This window comes from Musca vetustissima, unplaced genomic scaffold, assembly GCF_032173495.1.
Source record: "Musca vetustissima isolate MV318-11 ecotype Yass unplaced genomic scaffold, APGP_CSIRO_Mvet_v1 utg174479, whole genome shotgun sequence".
Lineage (NCBI taxonomy): Eukaryota > Metazoa > Arthropoda > Insecta > Diptera > Muscidae > Musca > Musca vetustissima.
In genome coordinates this window covers 19164-26243 of record NW_026881756.1, presented here as the reverse complement: position 1 = coordinate 26243, position 7080 = coordinate 19164, and the positions used below count along the sequence as shown (strand labels likewise).

The 7080-nt window shown below is 35.5% G+C and overlaps 1 pseudogene; it reads left to right on the top strand.

Moving 5' to 3' along the window:
* The first annotated feature begins 5734 nt into the window (after positions 1 to 5734).
* Positions 5735 to 6740, top strand: LOC133327735 (synaptotagmin-17-like; annotated as a pseudogene).
* The last annotated feature ends 340 nt before the right edge of the window (positions 6741 to 7080 follow it).

Here is a 7080-nt window from a genome sequence, read left to right as displayed (position 1 = left end):
ATTGGGCTATTTAGTTTTAGAAATTTGTACTTATGTGTACAAATTTAGAACAATTAAAATTTTGGTTGAACTGATAGAGCTGGAATCCTGAAATTTGGTGTGTTGGAATAATTTTTGGGATGTTGGATTGGTAGTAAATTTGGTAGAATTATATTTGGGTGAGGTGATCGGCTGGAATCCTGAAGTTTGGAAATATGATTTCTTTTGGATTATTAAGATTCGAGTAAACCTATAGATCTGAAATCATGAAATTTGGAATAAGTTTTGGAAATAAGTACTATTATTATAATAATGTGTTAATAATTCTCATATTCGCTAACGAAGTAGCGGCAAATAAAACGCTAAAATATCTATTCCTCGTTTTTGAGGATCCCTCCCAAAAATCTTATGAGCAACTTTTAGAATATTGCGAGTATTTTGGAGGTTATATCCGCATTTTCAAAATGAAGTGGATGTAAATAGATATTCCGTGTTAAAAAACAATCTGATCCATGTTTGGGTATTTTTTAATTTTTAGCCCTGAAAAAAAATCATCAATATAGGTTTTTGGTTTTTTTTTCATACTAGACAAGCAGACAACTTACAATGACATAGTCCTCCTATAAAAGCTCCCTAAAGTATTTTTGCTTTTAATTTGGAATTCAGAAATTTGGGTGGATTTTATACCCTACACAACTATGTTGTCAGGGTATTATTATACCCTACACAACTATGTTGTCAGGGTATTATAGCTTTGTGTAACCTCAAGAGTTTGTAACGCCGCGAAATATTGGTCCTAGACCCACCTTTAAGTATACCGATCGTCATATCTCAACTAGCTGAGTCGATCTAGACATGTGTGTCCGTCCGTCCGTCTGTCCATTATAATTTGTAAACACGATGCAGGCCACAGTAATGGACCAATCTTCACGAAATTTTGCATGTAGGATGGGTTCTGGCCAATGAAGACCCCTATTGTTTTTGGTAAAGATCGTTTAATATTTAGGGGATGAAATGGACCAAATACTTAATTTTTGTCGGTTTTTCTGGTCGCTCCAGGGGCCGCAACTATGGATAAGCATGCCTATTTTCATAAAGATCGGTCAATATTTAGCGGGTCAAATGGACGCTGACTTTTGTGTGAAAAAGTACAAAATTTTGTATTTTAGAGCGTATATATTTACTCCTGAAGAACATAGACCCGATAAATTGATAGTTTATCCAAGTACCTTTAAACTGATACCAATTATATTGCCGTATGTACTCGGATGTGGGTGTTACACTTACATAAATTTTTCATGAGGATCCAGCTATGGTCAAGGACAACGGCTATAATTTTCGGTGATGATCAAATAATAATTTTGAGATGAATTGGACCAAAAACTTAATTTTTTGTGCTTTTTTGAGTCGATCTATAGGCCACAATTGAAAGTCGAATACAAACCACCGTGAAGGCAATCTGGAAAAGTAATTAGAAGGGCTGCACTGAATATTAGTAATATTTGGAATATATGTCAGTGTAAGGAAGAGGTGTAGTTTATTTCTAATCGGGCAACAGGGTCCAACTGTCACGAAATATTGCCCAGGCTCGGAATAAAAATCCGCAGAAAGTTAGAGTTCCGTGGTAGTTGTGTAGGGTATTATATGATCGGCCCCGTCCGACTATACTGCTTCGCTCACTGGTTTTTAATTATTATTTTTTCCATAAATGTCTGTCCCAATGACTAGGATCTTGATACCCCACAGCCTTACATTTTGCTATGGGAAAAAATGTACCTCGCCGAAATATTGGTTCTTGGCCCAATGTTCCTTTTAAACAAATTAGTTTGAGACCATTTGGATTTGATTTATCCAGGGACTATCAATTCTTTCTTCTTCCACGAAATGGTAAAAATTAATTTTATAATATAATGCAAATGGAGTATCTGATGTGAGCCAAAGTTTTAACCAAGGCTTTATAAAATTTGAAGATGTGGATTGACGGTCGTTGCCTTCTATATTCGAAATAATTTTTAATGGCATATCGGATGTAACGACCATATCCAAAAGTCTAGAATCCTTTATATGGTCTCATTTATAACGATATATTGCATATAGTGACCAATTTCATCGGACCCTTGTCGGCCTTTATAATTGATAGTAGTACTTCCCCCAAAAGGGGTTAAAATTTATAATTTCAAATAAAGCCAACGGATTATCCAATTTCATCCAAAGTTAATATATGGTAATATTTTTACCAGAACAAGTCTGAAGGTGGGACCAATCGGTCCACCGCACAAAGTGTCAACAACAAAGTGTCAAAATTTGTAGATCCAATATCAATCGAATTGAGCTTCCTATTTAAACAAAACTTTATACAACTTAATACTCTTACCATCCTTAGATGATGTTTGAAGGTGGGACCGTCGGCCCACTCATTCCAGCAACTCTCCTAATTTTACACAAAATTTCGCATTTCAATATAGAATAGTGTGTACCAATCTGTTTAAATTGATATATGCGCCCACTTAACTTCTAATGTGTTATTGGGCTATCAATAGTTGGCCCTGTCAGATTTTGTCCTTTTATTAATTATTTTGAAAATACTTAAAAATTTTTCGTTTTTGTTGACCACTTCCTTGAAATTGACTAATGATGAATATCTGGGAAAAATGTTTAATTTATATGAAGCAATTACGGTTTAATTGCTTATAATTTATATTTCACAAATTAGCTTCATTTAAAAATCTGTGTCTGGGCAAGATGAAACATTTATCAAATTCCTTCAAATGGAAATTCTCAGACAAAATTACTGTGAATTGGTGGCGCGTAATTTGTAACGACTACATAAAGTAAGCACATTTTCCTTTTTTAACAACCATCATAAATTCGCATTTCAAGTTTTATTTTTCATAATCGTTAAGGATACAACTTATCCTTAGAAGGATGTTGTTTGGTTGAAGAGGAATATTTATTTCCTTTTTAATCGCATCATAATTCTGTCAACGGCAGTAATTTCGTTGCAAACAATTGAATTGAAATTGACTATCCACAGTTGTTTCACCACAATTGAGAGACCAACGAAAGGGAATAGATTCAATTGTTATGTCCCAGAATCAAAGCAAGAAAACATTCAAACAAACAAATAAATCGTTACAATTAAAAAAGCTATCGGATTGAAAATAAATGTGCCAGGAATCGACAACCACCATCAGAAACATTCATTTCGAAAAAAAATTAAATTGTGATATTAACAGAATTGCCACAGATGAGTGGAAATAGTTGATGGGAAAGTGGGATGAATGAATGATTGTTTGGCTTGTTGGGTTGGCTGATTTATCTCTGCTTTAATGCCTTTTTGGTGGCCTTATTCGTTGTTGTTTTTGTTTTTTGCAGTTCTTTGCAAGGACTTCAATATGCCTGGGTTATTTGATTGAATTGAATTGTGTGCCAGCAGATATCAAAGCTCAAATTAAAGTGGTTTTCTATCAACAGGCATGTAAACACACTCACATACACCAAAAATGGAATGTCCTTAACAAAGGATGTGAAATGTGCTATTAAAGATTGCAAGGATTAAATTAAGAGTTATTAAATTAGGCAAAAATCTATTTTATTCGATGACATTGGCAAACTATCCTTTAAAAATCCTCATAATCAAGTTCACGAGAGGCGTGGAGTTATAAAAAAATAGTTTTAAAGGACCACAAGAATTGTGGCTTTTTTAAAGAATATTTTTCCAAAGACCACCAGAGGCGTGGATTTTTTAAAGAATATTTTTCCAAAGACTACCAGAGGCGTAGATTTTTTAAAGAATATTTTTCCAAAGACTACCAGAGGCGTGGATTTTTTAAAGAATATTTTTTCAAGGCTCACCAGAGGCGTGGATTTTTTAAAGAATATTTTTTCAAGGCTCACCAGAGGCGTGGATTTTTTAAAGAATATTTTTCAAGACCTACCAGAGGCGTGGATTTTTTAAAGAATATTTTTCAAGACCTACCAGAGGCGTGGATTTTTTAAAGAATATTTTTTTCAAGGGTCCACCTAAGGCGTGGATTTTTTAAAGAATATTTTCAAGACCTACCAGAGGCGTGGATTTTTTAAAGAATATTTTTCAAGACCTACCAGAGGCGTGGATTTTTTAAAGAATATTTTTCCAAAGACTACCAGAGGCGTGGTTTTTTAAAGAATATTTTTCCAAAGACTACCAGAGGCGTGGATTTTTTAAAGAATATTTTTCCAAAGACTACCAGAGGCGTGGTTTTTTAAAGAATATTTTTCCAAAGACTACCAGAGGCGTGGATTTTTTAAAGAATATTTTTCCAAAGACTACCAGAGGCGTGGTTTTTTAAAGAATATTATTCCAAAGACTACCAGAGGCGTGGATTTTTTAAAGAATATTTTTCCAAAGACTACCAGAGGCGTGGATTTTTTAAAGAATATTTTTCCAAAGACTACCATGTATTTGTGCATATGTTTGTAATAGGCAAAAGGAAACGATATAGACACATGGTTCTTTTTGAGAATATGCATAGAATCACTTTCTGAGTCGATTTATGCATGTCCGTCCGTCTGTCTGTCAGTGTTAAATTGTAAACAAAGTGCAGGTCGTAATTATGCTCCGAATTGGATGAAATTTGGCACAGCTCGTCTATTTGGCCCAAGGACGAACCCTATTGAAATTGGGATAAATCGGTTCAGATTTAGATATCACTTCCTTTTACATAATGGTGCACCAAACTCCTAATGTTTGTCTGATTAGCACGAAATTTTGCACAACGTATCAAATTGCACAACTTCAATGGCGTTATTGCGTTTTTCTGAAATTGACACAGATGCAGCCATAGCTCCCATATGTATTTCGAACGGGTGTCTGATTGAGATTAAATTTTTAACTGTGCGGCGTACGGAATAGAGTGTATCAATGTTGCTTTAAATAGTTTTCCATAAATTTGTCCGATGGTACGCTGACGATTCTAAATCTGCCCGAATGAAAATAAATTTATCATAAGTTGCAGAAAGACATGAGTATGTTCCTTCGAGGGAACATTGACATGCAATTGTAAGGCTACATATGTACAATATACCCAAAGTGGTGAAGGGTATCATATAGTCGGCCCAGTCAGACTTTACTACTTTCCTTACTGGTTTTAATATTTCTCTCAAGAGGCTTCTGTGCCAAATTGGAGCCAATTTGATTGTAAAATGTGGCTAGTAGAAAAAATTACCTTAAATCGGGAGGAACGGGAGATACTGCTATGGAAAAGGTATCTGATTTCCATAGCAGTATTTGTTTTGATATACGACAAGTGGTTTGGCAGCTAAAGAGATTTTACCCAATATTTGTGTAATATTCTGGTATTTTTACCCAAATATTTACCCACGTCTTTAAAGTATTATAAAACTATCCGAAACCCTGAAATAGGGTGTAATATGTTGCATTAGCGATTCAATAAAAATAATAAAATAAATACCCACTAATGGGTATTTACCCACTGCCCATCTCTAATTTGCGGCATTTTTGTGGATTGTTGTTGTTTCCCTTTTTCACAGTTTATATTATTAGCAAAGATCCGAACCGATTATGTGAACTGTACACATTGCAAATTCAGTGTACAGTCAATAATGAATTATAATAGTAGTTAAGCCTCCAACCATATCCACTGGTTATCATCCACAATTCATTTCTACTTTACTTTCAGGTTTCCATCCAAGCACATTATTTAATTCGTAAAAGAGAAAAAAGAAGAAGCAGAAAAATCCCCCAAACGAAATCATGGATATTGTTATACGCGAAGAGGATATTTCATTGGCACAAGTAGGCGTTTATGCCTCATTATCGTTTTTGGTGGTATCGGTCATTGGTTTTGGCCTGTACGCAACATGTTCGCGACGATATCGTTTAAATTGGTATGAAAAAACACTTTTGGAATCGGCCGATGCCAAGGATGGCGATGAGCAGTGTCGTGACTCTTTAGTGGCTGCAGCATCCGGTTATAACGTGGACAATATTAGTGAATGTTCACGGTCACTTGCCGGCGGTGTTGGTGGTGGTGGCGGCGGCAAGGGCAACATAACACCTTCATCTATAAATACCGATGATACGTCATTTTGGATACCACCACCCTCGAAGACAATACAACAACAGGTTTCAACATCAGCCGAAGAATCACCACCATCAACGCCCACCTCACCAACGGGTAGCATGAAATCGAATACATTTTCCATAACATCGTGTACATCGGTGCCGATTGCTCGCAATGATAAACATGTGGTATTGGCAATGGGTCCTGCCCGACCCAAGGTGTCATCGATGAATGCCAAATTGGATCATACGAAAATTGATATGTCATTGTACAGGACGGTAAGTTGAGACTTCACAAAATATTGTCTTTATCTTTGAAAGTAATTTGTTTTCCTTCGAATAGAAATCCCTACAAAAAGATGCTTCGAAAACGTCAAATGAGGAACAAAAGGGTAGTATCCATGTCAGTATTATGTATGATCCACATGCGGGTATTTTGTCAGTTCGTTTAATTGAGGTGAGTGCGATGTAAGATTTTGTAGAGATATATTGCTAATGTGCTATTTTTCCACAGGCCCAAGATCTACAATCTCGTCATCACAGTGGCACGGCTGATCCATATGCCAAAATACGTCTGCTACCGGAGAAAAAGAATTTCTGGCAGACCAGAATACACAAGAAGACATTATGTCCAGGTAAATAAAAATATATATTTAAAATATCCGGGTCTCTATGTCCTGGTCCGTCAAATACTTAATTAAAATATCCGACACTCTATGGTCCTTCAAAAATGTTTCTCCAAAACCTCCACGCCTTAGATGATCCTTCAAAAATTTTTCTCCAAAACCTCCACGCCTTATATGATCCTTCAAAAATGTTTCCCAAAAACCTCCACGCCTTGGATGGTCCTTCAAAAGTGTTTCTCAAACACCTCCAACGCTTTAATTGGTCCTTCAAAAATATTCTTCAAAAAAATCCATGTTTTGTGTTGGTCCTTGAAAGATGTTCTTCAAAAAATTATATTGGTCCTTGAAGAAATTATTCCTTAAAAAATAGCGCATTGTATTGGTTCTTGAAAAAATATTCTTTAATCTAGT